The sequence below is a fragment of the Lissotriton vulgaris genome, chromosome 9, assembly GCF_964263255.1.
Source record: "Lissotriton vulgaris chromosome 9, aLisVul1.2, whole genome shotgun sequence".
Lineage (NCBI taxonomy): Eukaryota > Metazoa > Chordata > Amphibia > Caudata > Salamandridae > Lissotriton > Lissotriton vulgaris.
The window spans coordinates 540,472,042-540,491,946 of NC_141697.1; the positions used below are offsets into that span (position 1 = coordinate 540,472,042).

The 19,905-nt window shown below is 43.7% G+C and overlaps 9 non-coding genes across 9 annotated transcripts; all 9 read right to left on the reverse strand.

Moving 5' to 3' along the window:
• Window positions 1-2,906: 2,906 nt before the first annotated feature.
• Window positions 2,907-2,978, reverse strand: TRNAG-UCC (transfer RNA glycine (anticodon UCC)). The gene has a single exon. It is a non-coding gene; the product is annotated as a tRNA-Gly (tRNA).
• A 1,522-nt stretch (window positions 2,979-4,500) lies between these two features.
• Window positions 4,501-4,572, reverse strand: TRNAG-CCC (transfer RNA glycine (anticodon CCC)). Its single transcript has one exon. It is a non-coding gene; the product is annotated as a tRNA-Gly (tRNA).
• Window positions 4,573-6,101: 1,529 nt separating this feature from the next.
• TRNAG-UCC (transfer RNA glycine (anticodon UCC)) lies at window positions 6,102-6,173 on the reverse strand. Its single transcript has one exon. It is a non-coding gene; the product is annotated as a tRNA-Gly (tRNA).
• Window positions 6,174-7,695: 1,522 nt separating this feature from the next.
• TRNAG-CCC (transfer RNA glycine (anticodon CCC)) lies at window positions 7,696-7,767 on the reverse strand. The gene has a single exon. It is a non-coding gene; the product is annotated as a tRNA-Gly (tRNA).
• A 1,533-nt stretch (window positions 7,768-9,300) lies between these two features.
• Window positions 9,301-9,372, reverse strand: TRNAG-UCC (transfer RNA glycine (anticodon UCC)). Its single transcript has one exon. It is a non-coding gene; the product is annotated as a tRNA-Gly (tRNA).
• A 1,513-nt stretch (window positions 9,373-10,885) lies between these two features.
• On the reverse strand, window positions 10,886-10,957 carry TRNAG-CCC (transfer RNA glycine (anticodon CCC)). Its single transcript has one exon. It is a non-coding gene; the product is annotated as a tRNA-Gly (tRNA).
• A 4,747-nt stretch (window positions 10,958-15,704) lies between these two features.
• TRNAG-UCC (transfer RNA glycine (anticodon UCC)) lies at window positions 15,705-15,776 on the reverse strand. The gene has a single exon. It is a non-coding gene; the product is annotated as a tRNA-Gly (tRNA).
• A 1,513-nt stretch (window positions 15,777-17,289) lies between these two features.
• Window positions 17,290-17,361, reverse strand: TRNAG-CCC (transfer RNA glycine (anticodon CCC)). Its single transcript has one exon. It is a non-coding gene; the product is annotated as a tRNA-Gly (tRNA).
• A 1,529-nt stretch (window positions 17,362-18,890) lies between these two features.
• On the reverse strand, window positions 18,891-18,962 carry TRNAG-UCC (transfer RNA glycine (anticodon UCC)). The gene has a single exon. It is a non-coding gene; the product is annotated as a tRNA-Gly (tRNA).
• Window positions 18,963-19,905: the final 943 nt, after the last annotated feature.

Genomic DNA, 19,905 nt, shown 5'->3' on the forward strand with positions numbered 1-19,905 from the left:
ATGGGAAGCAAAGCAGGGAAGAGAAATAGAGAACATTCCATGAAATGCCCAGGAGATAGATAAGAGCAGAACAAAAAAGGGAAGAATGAAATTCAAAGCCTCCACATAAAAGTGTTTGAAGGTCCCACCAGTCATTCATGCTTATTATTGTGTGCCTTTACTTTCAAAGTACAGTGTGGAGCTTTTGACGATCCCTCTCTTGTATTTCAGCAGATACAGATAGTTGAGAAGTCTTTTCTCACATAGCTGGCACAAGCTTGCGCTTTTCCTTGCTGGTAGCGTGGAAATGACAGCTTGGTCCTTGGAAGTAAAATCAAGCAAAATTAGCAGAGGATGGTTTCGATCCATCGACCTCTGGGTTATGGGCCCAGCACGCTTCCGCTGCGCCACTCTGCTCCGTTGTGAAAGTGTTCTTTTTATGCAGATAAGGAGCATTAGGCAGAGTAGCATGGGATTGGTCTGGCTCTCACCTCATTTGCATAAGTATATCCCAAGGCATGCTGGGTGCAGAAAAACTTCATCTTCCCCTCTCACAATCAGTAATAACTGAAAGTCAGACACTCTTAGGCACTAGCCGTTTCAGGCCTTTATCAAGACAGTAGCTCTTGAACCATCTCTCTCTCGCTCTGTGATCCTAGCACTAGCATGCTCAGGATTTGGCTTTACCTTGGAGCCAGAGATATACCCGGTGAGGGCTTGCCCGGTGTGAGGCTTTTGAGCGTTTGGGAGCGTTCGGGACGTGAGTGGACGTTGGACAGGAAACTATGCGAATATGAAGCCTCCAACATTCCTGCTTCAGTGAGTGGTTCTTTCCATGGACATCTGACTCTTGGATTCCTCTCAACTTGCCTTCTGATAAAACATTTTGTGAGCAGCAGTTTCCTTCGACAGCTACAAGGTGGCGCTACATTCAGGTGAGAGCACAAGTATGCACAAAATGTTAGGGACTTTTGCCAGATTTATCGGTGGATCTTGCATATTTTTTCAGAGGCTAGATATTGCCTAGAAATGCTTTTTAACATAGAGATGCTGGAGTTACAATGTCTGGTCGGGCCTCAGCCCTTCCATTGTTTGCCCACTGTAACAAATTTATTACCAGCACATGTGTGTTGTGACTCTGCTTTATGAAACTTATCATATATTAGGACAATGTATGTAGCAGAAGGTGCGATTGAGATGTTTGCCCACGTATTTGTTTATTTTTTTATATATGGCTGATTAATCTGTTCGTGAAATTTCCATTTTGTGACATGTTGCATTACAATATATCCTGCTTGCAGAATATATAAGTATTTTCAGTGCGTTGGCTGGGAATCGAACCCGGGTCAACTGCTTGGGAAGCAGCTATGCTCACCACTATACCACCAACGCCCTCTGATGTGTTAGCTCTCGGTTCTAAATATTACGTTGCAGAAATCAATGACTATCTTGCACCAGCTTCAATGGTGCATTTGGTTTAGATACCAACATGAGAAGCAGTAGAACGTTTTTTGCAGAGGGTAAGGAACTGGGGATTGAAACCAAGGACAAAGTTGTGCAGAAGAGAAGAAATGAAAAGCAACAGTACAAATAGTAGAAATGAGCATATATAGGCAGCATGGGAAGCAAAGCAGGGAAGAGAAAGAGAACATTCCATGAAATGCCCAGGAGATAGATAAGAGCAGAACAAAAAGGGAAGAATGAAATTCAAAGCATGCCCAGAAAGTTGTGTGAAGCTCCCACCAGTCAGTCATTTATGGTTATAATTGTGTGTCTTTACTTTCAAAGTACAGGGTTGTACCTTTCACGATCACTCTTGTATTACACAGACACGAATAGTTGAGAAGTCTTTTCTCACATAGCTGGCACAAGCTTGCACTTTTCCTTTCTGGCTATGTGGAAATGACAGCTTGGTCCTTGGAAGGAAAATCAAGCAAAATTAGCAGAGGATGGTTTCGATCCATCGACCTCTGGGTTATGGGCCCAGCACGCTTCCGCTGCGCCACTCTGCTCCTTTGTGAAAGTGTTCTCTTTATGCAGATGAGGAGGCATTCAGAGAAGTGACGTGGGATTGGTCGGGCTCTCACCTCATTTGCCTAAGTATATCGCAAGGCATGCTGGGTGCAGAAAATCTTTATCTTCCCCTCTCACAATCAGTCACAACTGAAAGTCCAGACCCTCTTAGGCACTAGCCGTTTCAGGCCTTTAACAAGACAACAGCTCTCTGACGCTCTCTGTCTCTCTCTCTCTCTCTGTGATCCTAGTGCTTGCATGCTCAGTATTTGGCTTTTCCTGGGAGCCAGAGATCTACCCGGTGAGGGCTTGCCGGTATAAGGCTTTAGAGCGTTTGGGAGCGTTCGGTACATGAGAGGACGTTGGACTGGAAGCTATGCAAATTTGAAGCATCCAAACTTCCTGCTGCAGTCGGAGGCTCTTTCCATGGACATCTGCCTTTTGGATTCCTCTAAACTTGCCCTCTGATGAAACATTTTGTGAGCTGCAGTTACCTCCGACGGCTACAAGGTGGTGCTACATTCAGGTGAGGGCACAAGTATGCACAAAATGTTGGGGACTTTTGCCAGATTTATTGCTGGACCTTGCATATTTTTTTCAGAGGCTAAATATTGCCTAGGAAATGCTTTTTAACATAGAGATGCTGGAGTTAAAATGTCTGGTCGGGCCTCAGCCCTTTCATTGTCTGCCCACTGTAACATATTTTTTTACCAGTACATGTGAGTGGTGACTCTGCTTTATGAAACTTATCATATATTAGGACAATGAATATAGCAGAAGGGGCGATCGAAATGCTTGCCTACATATTTGTTTATTTTTTATATAATGGCTGATTAACCTCTTAATTATATTACCATTTTGTGAAATGTTGCTTTAAAATATATCCTGCTTGCAGAATATATAAGTATTTGTACTGCGTTGGCCGGGAATCGAACCCGGGTCAACTGCTTGGAAGGCAGCTATGCTCACCACTATACCACCAACGCCCTCTGATCTTTGTGCTCTCGGTTCTAAACATTAGGACCCTGAGTTCAATGACTATCATGCACCAGCTTCAATGGTGCATTTGGTTTAGATACCAACATGAAAAGCAATAGAAAGTTTTTGTAGAGGGTAAGGAACTGGGATTGAAACCAAGGACAAAGCTGTGCAGAAGAGAAGAATGGAAAGCAGCAATACAAATAATAGATATGAACACATAGAGGCAGCATGGGAAGCAAAGCAGGGAAGAGAAATAGAGAACATTCCATGAAATGCCCAGGAGATAGATAAGAGCAGAACAAAAAAGGGAAGAATGAAATTCAAAGCCTCCACATAAAAGTGTTTGAAGGTCCCACCAGTCATTCATGCTTATTATTGTGTGCCTTTACTTTCAAAGTACAGTGTGGAGCTTTTGACGATCCCTCTCTTGTATTTCAGCAGACACAGATAGTTGAGAAGTCTTTTCTCACATAGCTGGCACAAGCTTGCGCTTTTCCTTGCTGGTAGCGTGGAAATGACAGCTTGGTCCTTGGAAGTAAAATCAAGCAAAATTAGCAGAGGATGGTTTTGATCCATCGACCTCTGGGTTATGGGCCCAGCACGCTTCCGCTGCGCCACTCTGCTCCGTTGTGAAAGTGTTCTTTTTATGCAGATAAGGAGCATTAGGCAGAGTAGCATGGGATTGGTCTGGCTCTCACCTCATTTGCATAAGTATATCCCAAGGCATGCTGGGTGCAGAAAAACTTCATCTTCCCCTCTCACAATCAGTCATAACTGAAAGTCAGACACTCTTAGGCACTAGCCGTTTCAGGCCTTTATCAAGACAGTAGCTCTTGAACCATCTCTCTCTCGCTCTGTGATCCTAGCACTAGCATGCTCAGGATTTGGCTTTACCTTGGAGCCAGAGATATACCCGGTGAGGGCTTGCCCGGTGTGAGGCTTTTGAGCGTTTGGGAGCGTTCGGGACGTGAGTGGACGTTGGACAGGAAACTATGCGAATATGAAGCCTCCAACATTCCTGCTTCAGTGAGTGGTTCTTTCCATGGACATCTGACTCTTGGATTCCTCTCAACTTGCCTTCTGATAAAACATTTTGTGAGCAGCAGTTTCCTTCGACAGCTACAAGGTGGCGCTACATTCAGGTGAGAGCACAAGTATGCACAAAATGTTAGGGACTTTTGCCAGATTTATCGGTGGATCTTGCATATTTTTTCAGAGGCTAGATATTGCCTAGAAATGCTTTTTAACATAGAGATGCTGGAGTTACAATGTCTGGTCGGGCCTCAGCCCTTCCATTGTTTGCCCACTGTAACAAATTTATTACCAGCACATGTGTGTTGTGACTCTGCTTTATGAAACTTATCATATATTAGGACAATGTATGTAGCAGAAGGTGCGATTGAGATGTTTGCCCACATATTTGTTTATTTTTTTATATATGGCTGATTAATCTGTTCGTGAAATTTCCATTTTGTGACATGTTGCATTACAATATATCCTGCTTGCAGAATATATAAGTATTTTCAGTGCGTTGGCCGGGAATCGAACCCGGGTCAACTGCTTGGGAAGCAGCTATGCTCACCACTATACCACCAACGCCCTCTGATGTGTTAGCTCTCGGTTCTAAATATTACGTTGCAGAAATCAATGACTATCTTGCACCAGCTTCAATGGTGCATTTGGTTTAGATACCAACATGAGAAGCAGTAGAACGTTTTTTGCAGAGGGTAAGGAACTGGGGATTGAAACCAAGGACAAAGTTGTGCAGAAGAGAAGAAATGAAAAGCAACAGTACAAATAGTAGAAATGAGCATATATAGGCAGCATGGGAAGCAAAGCAGGGAAGAGAAAGAGAACATTCCATGAAATGCCCAGGAGATAGATAAGAGCAGAACAAAAAGGGAAGAATGAAATTCAAAGCATGCCCAGAAAGTTGTGTGAAGCTCCCACCAGTCATTTATGGTTATAATTGTGTGTCTTTACTTTCAAAGTACAGGGTTGTACCTTTCACGATCACTCTTGTATTACACAGACACGAATAGTTGAGAAGTCTTTTCTCACATAGCTGGTACAAGCTTGCACTTTTCCTTTCTGGCTATGTGGAAATGACAGCTTGGTCCTTGGAAGGAAAATCAAGCAAAATTAGCAGAGGATGGTTTCGATCCATCGACCTCTGGGTTATGGGCCCAGCACGCTTCCGCTGCGCCACTCTGCTCCTTTGTGAAAGTGTTCTGTTTATGCAGATGAGGAGGCATTCAGAGAAGTGACGTGGGATTGGTCGGGCTCTCACCTCATTTGCCTAAGTATATCGCAAGGCATGCTGGGTGCAGAAAATCTTTATCTTCCCCTCTCACAATCAGTCACAACTGAAAGTCCAGACCCTCTTATTCACTAGCCGTTTCAGGCCTTTAACAAGACAACAGCTCTCCGACGCTCTCTGTCTCTCTCTCTCTCTGTGATCCTAGTGCTTGCATGCTCAGTATTTGGCTTTACCTGGGAGCCAGAGATCTACCCGGTGAGGGCTTGCCGGTATAAGGCTTTAGAGCGTTTGGGAGCGTTCGGTACATGAGAGGACGTTGGACTGGAAGCTATGCAAATTTGAAGCATCCAAACTTCCTGCTGCAGTCGGAGGCTCTTTCCATGGACATCTGCCTTTTGGATTCCTCTAAACTTGCCCTCTGATGAAACATTTTGTGAGCTGCAGTTACCTCCGACGGCTACAAGGTGGTGCTACATTCAGGTGAGGGCACAAGTATGCACAAAATGTTGGGGACTTTTGCCAGATTTATTGCTGGATCTTGCATATTTTTTTCAGAGGCTAAATATTGCCTAGGAAATGCTTTTTAACATAGAGATGCTGGAGTTAAAATGTCTGGTCGGGCCTCAGCCCTTTCATTGTCTGCCCACTGTAACATATTTTTTTACCAGTACATGTGAGTGGTGACTCTGCTTTATGAAACTTATCATATATTAGGACAATGAATATAGCAGAAGGGGCGATCGAAATGCTTGCCTACATATTTGTTTATTTTTTATATAATGGCTGATTAACCTCTTAATTATATTACCATTTTGTGAAATGTTGCTTTAAAATATATCCTGCTTGCAGAATATATAAGTATTTGTACTGCGTTGGCCGGGAATCGAACCCGGGTCAACTGCTTGGAAGGCAGCTATGCTCACCACTATACCACCAACGCCCTCTGATCTTTGCGCTCTCGGTTCTAAACATTAGGACCCTGAGTTCAATGACTATCATGCACCAGCTTCAATGGTGCATTTGGTTTAGATACCAACATGAAAAGCAATAGAAAGTTTTTGTAGAGGGTAAGGAACTGGGATTGAAACCAAGGACAAAGCTGTGCAGAAGAGAAGAATGGAAAGCAGCAATACAAATAATAGATATGAACACATAGAGGCAGCATGGGAAGCAAAGCAGGGAAGAGAAATAGAGAACATTCCATGAAATGCCCAGGAGATAGATAAGAGCAGAACAAAAAAGGGAAGAATGAAATTCAAAGCCTCCACATAAAAGTGTTTGAAGGTCCCACCAGTCATTCATGCTTATTATTGTGTGCCTTTACTTTCAAAGTACAGTGTGGAGCTTTTGACGATCCCTCTCTTGTATTTCAGCAGACACAGATAGTTGAGAAGTCTTTTCTCACATAGCTGGCACAAGCTTGCGCTTTTCCTTGCTGGTAGCGTGGAAATGACAGCTTGGTCCTTGGAAGTAAAATCAAGCAAAATTAGCAGAGGATGGTTTCGATCCATCGACCTCTGGGTTATGGGCCCAGCACGCTTCCGCTGCGCCACTCTGCTCCGTTGTGAAAGTGTTCTTTTTATGCAGATAAGGAGCATTAGGCAGAGTAGCATGGGATTGGTCTGGCTCTCACCTCATTTGCATAAGTATATCCCAAGGCATGCTGGGTGCAGAAAAACTTCATCTTCCCCTCTCACAATCAGTAATAACTGAAAGTCAGACACTCTTAGGCACTAGCCGTTTCAGGCCTTTATCAAGACAGTAGCTCTTGAACCATCTCTCTCTCGCTCTGTGATCCTAGCACTAGCATGCTCAGGATTTGGCTTTACCTTGGAGCCAGAGATATACCCGGTGAGGGCTTGCCTGGTGTGAGGCTTTTGAGCGTTTGGGAGCGTTCGGGACGTGAGTGGACGTTGGACAGGAAACTATGCGAATATGAAGCCTCCAACATTCCTGCTTCAGTGAGTGGTTCTTTCCATGGACATCTGACTCTTGGATTCCTCTCAACTTGCCTTCTGATAAAACATTTTGTGAGCAGCAGTTTCCTTCGACAGCTACAAGGTGGCGCTACATTCAGGTGAGAGCACAAGTATGCACAAAATGTTAGGGACTTTTGCCAGATTTATCGGTGGATCTTGCATATTTTTTCAGAGGCTAGATATTGCCTAGAAATGCTTTTTAACATAGAGATGCTGGAGTTACAATGTCTGGTCGGGCCTCAGCCCTTCCATTGTTTGCCCACTGTAACAAATTTATTACCAGCACATGTGTGTTGTGACTCTGCTTTATGAAACTTATCATATATTAGGACAATGTATGTAGCAGAAGGTGCGATTGAGATGTTTGCCCACGTATTTGTTTATTTTTTTATATATGGCTGATTAATCTGTTCGTGAAATTTCCATTTTGTGACATGTTGCATTACAATATATCCTGCTTGCAGAATATATAAGTATTTTCAGTGCGTTGGCCGGGAATCGAACCCGGGTCAACTGCTTGGGAAGCAGCTATGCTCACCACTATACCACCAACGCCCTCTGATGTGTTAGCTCTCGGTTCTAAATATTACGTTGCAGAAATCAATGACTATCTTGCACCAGCTTCAATGGTGCATTTGGTTTAGATACCAACATGAGAAGCAGTAGAACGTTTTTTGCAGAGGGTAAGGAACTGGGGATTGAAACCAAGGACAAAGTTGTGCAGAAGAGAAGAAATGAAAAGCAACAGTACAAATAGTAGAAATGAGCATATATAGGCAGCATGGGAAGCAAAGCAGGGAAGAGAAAGAGAACATTCCATGAAATGCCCAGGAGATAGATAAGAGCAGAACAAAAAGGGAAGAATGAAATTCAAAGCATGCCCAGAAAGTTGTGTGAAGCTCCCACCAGTCAGTCATTTATGGTTATAATTGTGTGTCTTTACTTTCAAAGTACAGGGTTGTACCTTTCACGATCACTCTTGTATTACACAGACACGAATAGTTGAGAAGTCTTTTCTCACATAGCTGGCACAAGCTTGCACTTTTCCTTTCTGGCTATGTGGAAATGACAGCTTGGTCCTTGGAAGGAAAATCAAGCAAAATTAGCAGAGGATGGTTTCGATCCATCGACCTCTGGGTTATGGGCCCAGCACGCTTCCGCTGCGCCACTCTGCTCCTTTGTGAAAGTGTTCTCTTTATGCAGATGAGGAGGCATTCAGAGAAGTGACGTGGGATTGGTCGGGCTCTCACCTCATTTGCCTAAGTATATCGCAAGGCATGCTGGGTGCAGAAAATCTTTATCTTCCCCTCTCACAATCAGTCACAACTGAAAGTCCAGACCCTCTTAGGCACTAGCCGTTTCAGGCCTTTAACAAGACAACAGCTCTCTGACGCTCTCTGTCTCTCTCTCTCTCTGTGATCCTAGTGCTTGCATGCTCAGTATTTGGCTTTTCCTGGGAGCCAGAGATCTACCCGGTGAGGGCTTGCCGGTATAAGGCTTTAGAGCGTTTGGGAGCGTTCGGTACATGAGAGGACGTTGGACTGGAAGCTATGCAAATTTGAAGCATCCAAACTTCCTGCTGCAGTCGGAGGCTCTTTCCATGGACATCTGCCTTTTGGATTCCTCTAAACTTGCCCTCTGATGAAACATTTTGTGAGCTGCAGTTACCTCCGACGGCTACAAGGTGGTGCTACATTCAGGTGAGGGCACAAGTATGCACAAAATGTTGGGGACTTTTGCCAGATTTATTGCTGGACCTTGCATATTTTTTTCAGAGGCTAAATATTGCCTAGGAAATGCTTTTTAACATAGAGATGCTGGAGTTAAAATGTCTGGTCGGGCCTCAGCCCTTTCATTGTCTGCCCACTGTAACATATTTTTTTACCAGTACATGTGAGTGGTGACTCTGCTTTATGAAACTTATCATATATTAGGACAATGAATATAGCAGAAGGGGCGATCGAAATGCTTGCCTACATATTTGTTTATTTTTTATATAATGGCTGATTAACCTCTTAATTATATTACCATTTTGTGAAATGTTGCTTTAAAATATATCCTGCTTGCAGAATATATAAGTATTTGTACTGCGTTGGCCGGGAATCGAACCCGGGTCAACTGCTTGGAAGGCAGCTATGCTCACCACTATACCACCAACGCCCTCTGATCTTTGTGCTCTCGGTTCTAAACATTAGGACCCTGAGTTCAATGACTATCATGCACCAGCTTCAATGGTGCATTTGGTTTAGATACCAACATGAAAAGCAATAGAAAGTTTTTGTAGAGGGTAAGGAACTGGGATTGAAACCAAGGACAAAGCTGTGCAGAAGAGAAGAATGGAAAGCAGCAATACAAATAATAGATATGAACACATAGAGGCAGCATGGGAAGCAAAGCAGGGAAGAGAAATAGAGAACATTCCATGAAATGCCCAGGAGATAGATAAGAGCAGAACAAAAAAGGGAAGAATGAAATTCAAAGCCTCCACATAAAAGTGTTTGAAGGTCCCACCAGTCATTCATGCTTATTATTGTGTGCCTTTACTTCCAAAGTACAGTGTGGAGCTTTTGACGATCCCTCTCTTGTATTTCAGCAGACACAGATAGTTGAGAAGTCTTTTCTCACATAGCTGGCACAAGCTTGCGCTTTTCCTTGCTGGTAGCGTGGAAATGACAGCTTGGTCCTTGGAAGTAAAATCAAGCAAAATTAGCAGAGGATGGTTTCGATCCATCGACCTCTGGGTTATGGGCCCAGCACGCTTCCGCTGCGCCACTCTGCTCCGTTGTGAAAGTGTTCTTTTTATGCAGATAAGGAGCATTAGGCAGAGTAGCATGGGATTGGTCTGGCTCTCAGCTCATTTGCATAAGTATATCCCAAGGCATGCTGGGTGCAGAAAAACTTCATCTTCCCCTCTCACAATCAGTCATAACTGAAAGTCAGACACTCTTAGGCACTAGCCGTTTCAGGCCTTTATCAAGACAGTAGCTCTTGAACCATCTCTCTCTCGCTCTGTGATCCTAGCACTAGCATGCTCAGGATTTGGCTTTACCTTGGAGCCAGAGATATACCCGGTGAGGGCTTGCCCGGTGTGAGGCTTTTGAGCGTTTGGGAGCGTTGTGGACGTTGGACAGGAAACTATGCGAATATGAAGCCTCCAACATTCCTGCTTCAGTGAGTGGTTCTTTCCATGGACATCTGACTCTTGGATTCCTCTCAACTTGCCTTCTGATAAAACATTTTGTGAGCAGCAGTTTCCTTCGACAGCTACAAGGTGGCGCTACATTCAGGTGAGAGCACAAGTATGCACAAAATGTTAGGGACTTTTGCCAGATTTATCGGTGGATCTTGCATATTTTTTTCAGAGGCTAGATATTGCCTAGAAATGCTTTTTAACATAGAGATGCTGGAGTTACAATGTCTGGTCGGGCCTCAGCCCTTCCATTGTTTGCCCACTGTAACAAATTTATTACCAGCACATGTGTGTTGTGACTCTGCTTTATGAAACTTATCATATATTAGGACAATGTATGTAGCAGAAGGTGCGATTGAGATGTTTGCCCACGTATTTGTTTATTTTTTTATATATGGCTGATTAATCTGTTCGTGAAATTTCCATTTTGTGACATGTTGCATTACAATATATCCTGCTTGCAGAATATATAAGTATTTTCAGTGCGTTGGCCGGGAATCGAACCCGGGTCAACTGCTTGGGAAGCAGCTATGCTCACCACTATACCACCAACGCCCTCTGATGTGTTAGCTCTCGGTTCTAAATATTACGTTGCAGAAATCAATGACTATCTTGCACCAGCTTCAATGGTGCATTTGGTTTAGATACCAACATGAGAAGCAGTAGAACGTTTTTTGCAGAGGGTAAGGAACTGGGGATTGAAACCAAGGACAAAGTTGTGCAGAAGAGAAGAAATGAAAAGCAACAGTACAAATAGTAGAAATGAGCATATATAGGCAGCATGGGAAGCAAAGCAGGGAAGAGAAAGAGAACATTCCATGAAATGCCCAGGAGATAGATAAGAGCAGAACAAAAAGGGAAGAATGAAATTCAAAGCATGCCCAGAAAGTTGTGTGAAGCTCCCACCAGTCATTTATGGTTATAATTGTGTGTCTTTACTTTCAAAGTACAGGGTTGTACCTTTCACGATCACTCTTGTATTACACAGACACGAATAGTTGAGAAGTCTTTTCTCACATAGCTGGTACAAGCTTGCACTTTTCCTTTCTGGCTATGTGGAAATGACAGCTTGGTCCTTGGAAGGAAAATCAAGCAAAATTAGCAGAGGATGGTTTCGATCCATCGACCTCTGGGTTATGGGCCCAGCACGCTTCCGCTGCGCCACTCTGCTCCTTTGTGAAAGTGTTCTGTTTATGCAGATGAGGAGGCATTCAGAGAAGTGACGTGGGATTGGTCGGGCTCTCACCTCATTTGCCTAAGTATATCGCAAGGCATGCTGGGTGCAGAAAATCTTTATCTTCCCCTCTCACAATCAGTCACAACTGAAAGTCCAGACCCTCTTATTCACTAGCCGTTTCAGGCCTTTAACAAGACAACAGCTCTCCGACGCTCTCTGTCTCTCTCTCTCTCTGTGATCCTAGTGCTTGCATGCTCAGTATTTGGCTTTACCTGGGAGCCAGAGATCTACCCGGTGAGGGCTTGCCGGTATAAGGCTTTAGAGCGTTTGGGAGCGTTCGGTACATGAGAGGACGTTGGACTGGAAGCTATGCAAATTTGAAGCATCCAAACTTCCTGCTGCAGTCGGAGGCTCTTTCCATGGACATCTGCCTTTTGGATTCCTCTAAACTTGCCCTCTGATGAAACATTTTGTGAGCTGCAGTTACCTCCGACGGCTACAAGGTGGTGCTACATTCAGGTGAGGGCACAAGTATGCACAAAATGTTGGGGACTTTTGCCAGATTTATTGCTGGATCTTGCATATTTTTTTCAGAGGCTAAATATTGCCTAGGAAATGCTTTTTAACATAGAGATGCTGGAGTTAAAATGTCTGGTCGGGCCTCAGCCCTTTCATTGTCTGCCCACTGTAACATATTTTTTTACCAGTACATGTGAGTGGTGACTCTGCTTTATGAAACTTATCATATATTAGGACAATGAATATAGCAGAAGGGGCGATCGAAATGCTTGCCTACATATTTGTTTATTTTTTATATAATGGCTGATTAACCTCTTAATTATATTACCATTTTGTGAAATGTTGCTTTAAAATATATCCTGCTTGCAGAATATATAAGTATTTGTACTGCGTTGGCCGGGAATCGAACCCGGGTCAACTGCTTGGAAGGCAGCTATGCTCACCACTATACCACCATCACCACTATACCACCAACGCCCTCTGATCTTTGCGCTCTCGGTTCTAAACATTAGGACCCTGAGTTCAATGACTATCATGCACCAGCTTCAATGGTGCATTTGGTTTAGATACCAACATGAAAAGCAATAGAAAGTTTTTGTAGAGGGTAAGGAACTGGGATTGAAACCAAGGACAAAGCTGTGCAGAAGAGAAGAATGGAAAGCAGCAATACAAATAATAGATATGAACACATAGAGGCAGCATGGGAAGCAAAGCAGGGAAGAGAAATAGAGAACATTCCATGAAATGCCCAGGAGATAGATAAGAGCAGAACAAAAAAGGGAAGAATGAAATTCAAAGCCTCCACATAAAAGTGTTTGAAGGTCCCACCAGTCATTCATGCTTATTATTGTGTGCCTTTACTTTCAAAGTACAGTGTGGAGCTTTTGACGATCCCTCTCTTGTATTTCAGCAGATACAGATAGTTGAGAAGTCTTTTCTCACATAGCTGGCACAAGCTTGCGCTTTTCCTTGCTGGTAGCGTGGAAATGACAGCTTGGTCCTTGGAAGTAAAATCAAGCAAAATTAGCAGAGGATGGTTTCGATCCATCGACCTCTGGGTTATGGGCCCAGCACGCTTCCGCTGCGCCACTCTGCTCCGTTGTGAAAGTGTTCTTTTTATGCAGATAAGGAGCATTAGGCAGAGTAGCATGGGATTGGTCTGGCTCTCACCTCATTTGCATAAGTATATCCCAAGGCATGCTGGGTGCAGAAAAACTTCATCTTCCCCTCTCACAATCAGTAATAACTGAAAGTCAGACACTCTTAGGCACTAGCCGTTTCAGGCCTTTATCAAGACAGTAGCTCTTGAACCATCTCTCTCTCGCTCTGTGATCCTAGCACTAGCATGCTCAGGATTTGGCTTTACCTTGGAGCCAGAGATATACCCGGTGAGGGCTTGCCCGGTGTGAGGCTTTTGAGCGTTTGGGAGCGTTCGGGACGTGAGTGGACGTTGGACAGGAAACTATGCGAATATGAAGCCTCCAACATTCCTGCTTCAGTGAGTGGTTCTTTCCATGGACATCTGACTCTTGGATTCCTCTCAACTTGCCTTCTGATAAAACATTTTGTGAGCAGCAGTTTCCTTCGACAGCTACAAGGTGGCGCTACATTCAGGTGAGAGCACAAGTATGCACAAAATGTTAGGGACTTTTGCCAGATTTATCGGTGGATCTTGCATATTTTTTCAGAGGCTAGATATTGCCTAGAAATGCTTTTTAACATAGAGATGCTGGAGTTACAATGTCTGGTCGGGCCTCAGCCCTTCCATTGTTTGCCCACTGTAACAAATTTATTACCAGCACATGTGTGTTGTGACTCTGCTTTATGAAACTTATCATATATTAGGACAATGTATGTAGCAGAAGGTGCGATTGAGATGTTTGCCCACGTATTTGTTTATTTTTTTATATATGGCTGATTAATCTGTTCGTGAAATTTCCATTTTGTGACATGTTGCATTACAATATATCCTGCTTGCAGAATATATAAGTATTTTCAGTGCATTGGCCGGGAATCGAACCCCGGTCAACTGCTTGGGAAGCAGCTATGCTCACCACTATACCACCAACGCCCTCTGATGTGTTAGCTCTCGGTTCTAAATATTACGTTGCAGAAATCAATGACTATCTTGCACCAGCTTCAATGGTGCATTTGGTTTAGATACCAACATGAGAAGCAGTAGAACGTTTTTTGCAGAGGGTAAGGAACTGGGGATTGAAACCAAGGACAAAGTTGTGCAGAAGAGAAGAAATGAAAAGCAACAGTACAAATAGTAGAAATGAGCATATATAGGCAGCATGGGAAGCAAAGCAGGGAAGAGAAAGAGAACATTCCATGAAATGCCCAGGAGATAGATAAGAGCAGAACAAAAAGGGAAGAATGAAATTCAAAGCATGCCCAGAAAGTTGTGTGAAGCTCCCACCAGTCAGTCATTTATGGTTATAATTGTGTGTCTTTACTTTCAAAGTACAGGGTTGTACCTTTCACGATCACTCTTGTATTACACAGACACGAATAGTTGAGAAGTCTTTTCTCACATAGCTGGCACAAGCTTGCACTTTTCCTTTCTGGCTATGTGGAAATGACAGCTTGGTCCTTGGAAGGAAAATCAAGCAAAATTAGCAGAGGATGGTTTCGATCCATCGACCTCTGGGTTATGGGCCCAGCACGCTTCCGCTGCGCCACTCTGCTCCTTTGTGAAAGTGTTCTCTTTATGCAGATGAGGAGGCATTCAGAGAAGTGACGTGGGATTGGTCGGGCTCTCACCTCATTTGCCTAAGTATATCGCAAGGCATGCTGGGTGCAGAAAATCTTTATCTTCCCCTCTCACAATCAGTCACAACTGAAAGTCCAGACCCTCTTAGGCACTAGCCGTTTCAGGCCTTTAACAAGACAACAGCTCTCTGACGCTCTCTGTCTCTCTCTCTCTCTCTGTGATCCTAGTGCTTGCATGCTCAGTATTTGGCTTTTCCTGGGAGCCAGAGATCTACCCGGTGAGGGCTTGCCGGTATAAGGCTTTAGAGCGTTTGGGAGCGTTCGGTACATGAGAGGACGTTGGACTGGAAGCTATGCAAATTTGAAGCATCCAAACTTCCTGCTGCAGTCGGAGGCTCTTTCCATGGACATCTGCCTTTTGGATTCCTCTAAACTTGCCCTCTGATGAAACATTTTGTGAGCTGCAGTTACCTCCGACGGCTACAAGGTGGTGCTACATTCAGGTGAGGGCACAAGTATGCACAAAATGTTGGGGACTTTTGCCAGATTTATTGCTGGACCTTGCATATTTTTTTCAGAGGCTAAATATTGCCTAGGAAATGCTTTTTAACATAGAGATGCTGGAGTTAAAATGTCTGGTCGGGCCTCAGCCCTTTCATTGTCTGCCCACTGTAACATATTTTTTTACCAGTACATGTGAGTGGTGACTCTGCTTTATGAAACTTATCATATATTAGGACAATGAATATAGCAGAAGGGGCGATCGAAATGCTTGCCTACATATTTGTTTATTTTTTATATAATGGCTGATTAACCTCTTAATTATATTACCATTTTGTGAAATGTTGCTTTAAAATATATCCTGCTTGCAGAATATATAAGTATTTGTACTGCGTTGGCCGGGAATCGAACCCAGGTCAACTGCTTGGAAGGCAGCTATGCTCACCACTATACCACCAACGCCCTCTGATCTTTGTGCTCTCGGTTCTAAACATTAGGACCCTGAGTTCAATGACTATCATGCACCAGCTTCAATGGTGCATTTGGTTTAGATACCAACATGAAAAGCAATAGAAAGTTTTTGTAGAGGGTAAGGAACTGGGATTGAAACCAAGGACAAAGCTGTGCAGAAGAGAAGAATGGAAAGCAGCAATACAAATAATAGATATGAACACATAGAGGCAGCATGGGAAGCAAAGCAGGGAAGAGAAATAGAGAACATTCCATGAAATGCCCAGGAGATAGATAAGAGCAGAACAAAAAAGGGAAGAATGAAATTCAAAGCCTCCACATAAAAGTGTTTGAAGGTCCCACCAGTCATTCATGCTTATTATTGTGTGCCTTTACTTTCAAAGTACAGTGTGGAGCTTTTGACGATCCCTCTCTTGTATTTCAGCAGACACAGATAGTTGAGAAGTCTTTTCTCACATAGCTGGCACAAGCTTGCGCTTTTCCTTGCTGGTAGCGTGGAAATGACAGCTTGGTCCTTGGAAGTAAAATCAAGCAAAATTAGCAGAGGATGGTTTCGATCCATCGACCTCTGGGTTATGGGCCCAGCACGCTTCCGCTGCGCCACTCTGCTCCGTTGTGAAAGTGTTCTTTTTATGCAGATAAGGAGCATTAGGCAGAGTAGCATGGGATTGGTCTGGCTCTCACCTCATTTGCATAAGTATATCCCAAGGCATGCTGGGTGCAGAAAAACTTCATCTTCCCCTCTCACAATCAGTCATAACTGAAAGTCAGACACTCTTAGGCACTAGCCGTTTCAGGCCTTTATCAAGACAGTAGCTCTTGAACCATCTCTCTCTCGCTCTGTGATCCTAGCACTAGCATGCTCAGGATTTGGCTTTACCTTGGAGCCAGAGATATACCCGGTGAGGGCTTGCCCGGTGTGAGGCTTTTGAGCGTTTGGGAGCGTTGTGGACGTTGGACAGGAAACTATGCGAATATGAAGCCTCCAACATTCCTGCTTCAGTGAGTGGTTCTTTCCATGGACATCTGACTCTTGGATTCCTCTCAACTTGCCTTCTGATAAAACATTTTGTGAGCAGCAGTTTCCTTCGACAGCTACAAGGTGGCGCTACATTCAGGTGAGAGCACAAGTATGCACAAAATGTTAGGGACTTTTGCCAGATTTATCGGTGGATCTTGCATATTTTTTTCAGAGGCTAGATATTGCCTAGAAATGCTTTTTAACATAGAGATGCTGGAGTTACAATGTCTGGTCGGGCCTCAGCCCTTCCATTGTTTGCCCACTGTAACAAATTTATTACCAGCACATGTGTGTTGTGACTCTGCTTTATGAAACTTATCATATATTAGGACAATGTATGTAGCAGAAGGTGCGATTGAGATGTTTGCCCACGTATTTGTTTATTTTTTTATATATGGCTGATTAATCTGTTCGTGAAATTTCCATTTTGTGACATGTTGCATTACAATATATCCTGCTTGCAGAATATATAAGTATTTTCAGTGCGTTGGCCGGGAATCGAACCCGGGTCAACTGCTTGGGAAGCAGCTATGCTCACCACTATACCACCAACGCCCTCTGATGTGTTAGCTCTCGGTTCTAAATATTACGTTGCAGAAATCAATGACTATCTTGCACCAGCTTCAATGGTGCATTTGGTTTAGATACCAACATGAGAAGCAGTAGAACGTTTTTTGCAGAGGGTAAGGAACTGGGGATTGAAACCAAGGACAAAGTTGTGCAGAAGAGAAGAAATGAAAAGCAACAGTACAAATAGTAGAAATGAGCATATATAGGCAGCATGGGAAGCAAAGCAGGGAAGAGAAAGAGAACATTCCATGAAATGCCCAGGAGATAGATAAGAGCAGAACAAAAAGGGAAGAATGAAATTCAAAGCATGCCCAGAAAGTTGTGTGAAGCTCCCACCAGTCATTTATGGTTATAATTGTGTGTCTTTACTTTCAAAGTACAGGGTTGTACCTTTCACGATCACTCTTGTATTACACAGACACGAATAGTTGAGAAGTCTTTTCTCACATAGCTGGTACAAGCTTGCACTTTTCCTTTCTGGCTATGTGGAAATGACAGCTTGGTCCTTGGAAGGAAAATCAAGCAAAATTAGCAGAGGATGGTTTCGATCCATCGACCTCTGGGTTATGGGCCCAGCACGCTTCCGCTGCGCCACTCTGCTCCTTTGTGAAAGTGTTCTGTTTATGCAGATGAGGAGGCATTCAGAGAAGTGACGTGGGATTGGTCGGGCTCTCACCTCATTTGCCTAAGTATATCGCAAGGCATGCTGGGTGCAGAAAATCTTTATCTTCCCCTCTCACAATCAGTCACAACTGAAAGTCCAGACCCTCTTATTCACTAGCCGTTTCAGGCCTTTAACAAGACAACAGCTCTCCGACGCTCTCTGTCTCTCTCTCTCTCTGTGATCCTAGTGCTTGCATGCTCAGTATTTGGCTTTACCTGGGAGCCAGAGATCTACCCGGTGAGGGCTTGCCGGTATAAGGCTTTAGAGCGTTTGGGAGCGTTCGGTACATGAGAGGACGTTGGACTGGAAGCTATGCAAATTTGAAGCATCCAAACTTCCTGCTGCAGTCGGAGGCTCTTTCCATGGACATCTGCCTTTTGGATTCCTCTAAACTTGCCCTCTGATGAAACATTTTGTGAGCTGCAGTTACCTCCGACGGCTACAAGGTGGTGCTACATTCAGGTGAGGGCACAAGTATGCACAAAATGTTGGGGACTTTTGCCAGATTTATTGCTGGACCTTGCATATTTTTTTCAGAGGCTAAATATTGCCTAGGAAATGCTTTTTAACATAGAGATGCTGGAGTTAAAATGTCTGGTCGGGCCTCAGCCCTTTCATTGTCTGCCCACTGTAACATATTTTTTTACCAGTACATGTGAGTGGTGACTCTGCTTTATGAAACTTATCATATATTAGGACAATGAATATAGCAGAAGGGGCGATCGAAATGCTTGCCTACATATTTGTTTATTTTTTATATAATGGCTGATTAACCTCTTAATTATATTACCATTTTGTGAAATGTTGCTTTAAAATATATCCTGCTTGCAGAATATATAAGTATTTGTACTGCGTTGGCCGGGAATCGAACCCGGGTCAACTGCTTGGAAGGCAGCTATGCTCACCACTATACCACCAACGCCCTCTGATCTTTGTGCTCTCGGTTCTAAACATTAGGACCCTGAGGTCAATGACTATCATGCACCAGCTTCAATGGTGCATTTGGTTTAGATACCAACATGAAAAGCAATAGAAAGTTTTTGTAGAGGGTAAGGAACTGGGATTGAAACCAAGGACAAAGCTGTGCAGAAGAGAAGAATGGAAAGCAGCAATACAAATAATAGATATGAACACATAGAGGCAGCATGGGAAGCAAAGCAGGGAAGAGAAATAGAGAACATTCCATGAAATGCCCAGGAGATAGATAAGAGCAGAACAAAAAAGGGAAGAATGAAATTCAAAGCCTCCACATAAAAGTGTTTGAAGGTCCCACCAGTCATTCATGCTTATTATTGTGTGCCTTTACTTTCAAAGTACAGTGTGGAGCTTTTGACGATCCCTCTCTTGTATTTCAGCAGACACAGATAGTTGAGAAGTCTTTTCTCACATAGCTGGCACAAGCTTGCGCTTTTCCTTGCTGGTAGCGTGGAAATGACAGCTTGGTCCTTGGAAGTAAAATCAAGCAAAATTAGCAGAGGATGGTTTCGATCCATCGACCTCTGGGTTATGGGCCCAGCACGCTTCCGCTGCGCCACTCTGCTCCGTTGTGAAAGTGTTCTTTTTATGCAGATAAGGAGCATTAGGCAGAGTAGCATGGGATTGGTCTGGCTCTCACCTCATTTGCATAAGTATATCCCAAGGCATGCTGGGTGCAGAAAAACTTCATCTTCCCCTCTCACAATCAGTCATAACTGAAAGTCAGACACTCTTAGGCACTAGCCGTTTCAGGCCTTTATCAAGACAGTAGCTCTTGAACCATCTCTCTCTCGCTCTGTGATCCTAGCACTAGCATGCTCAGGATTTGGCTTTACCTTGGAGCCAGAGATATACCCGGTGAGGGCTTGCCCGGTGTGAGGCTTTTGAGC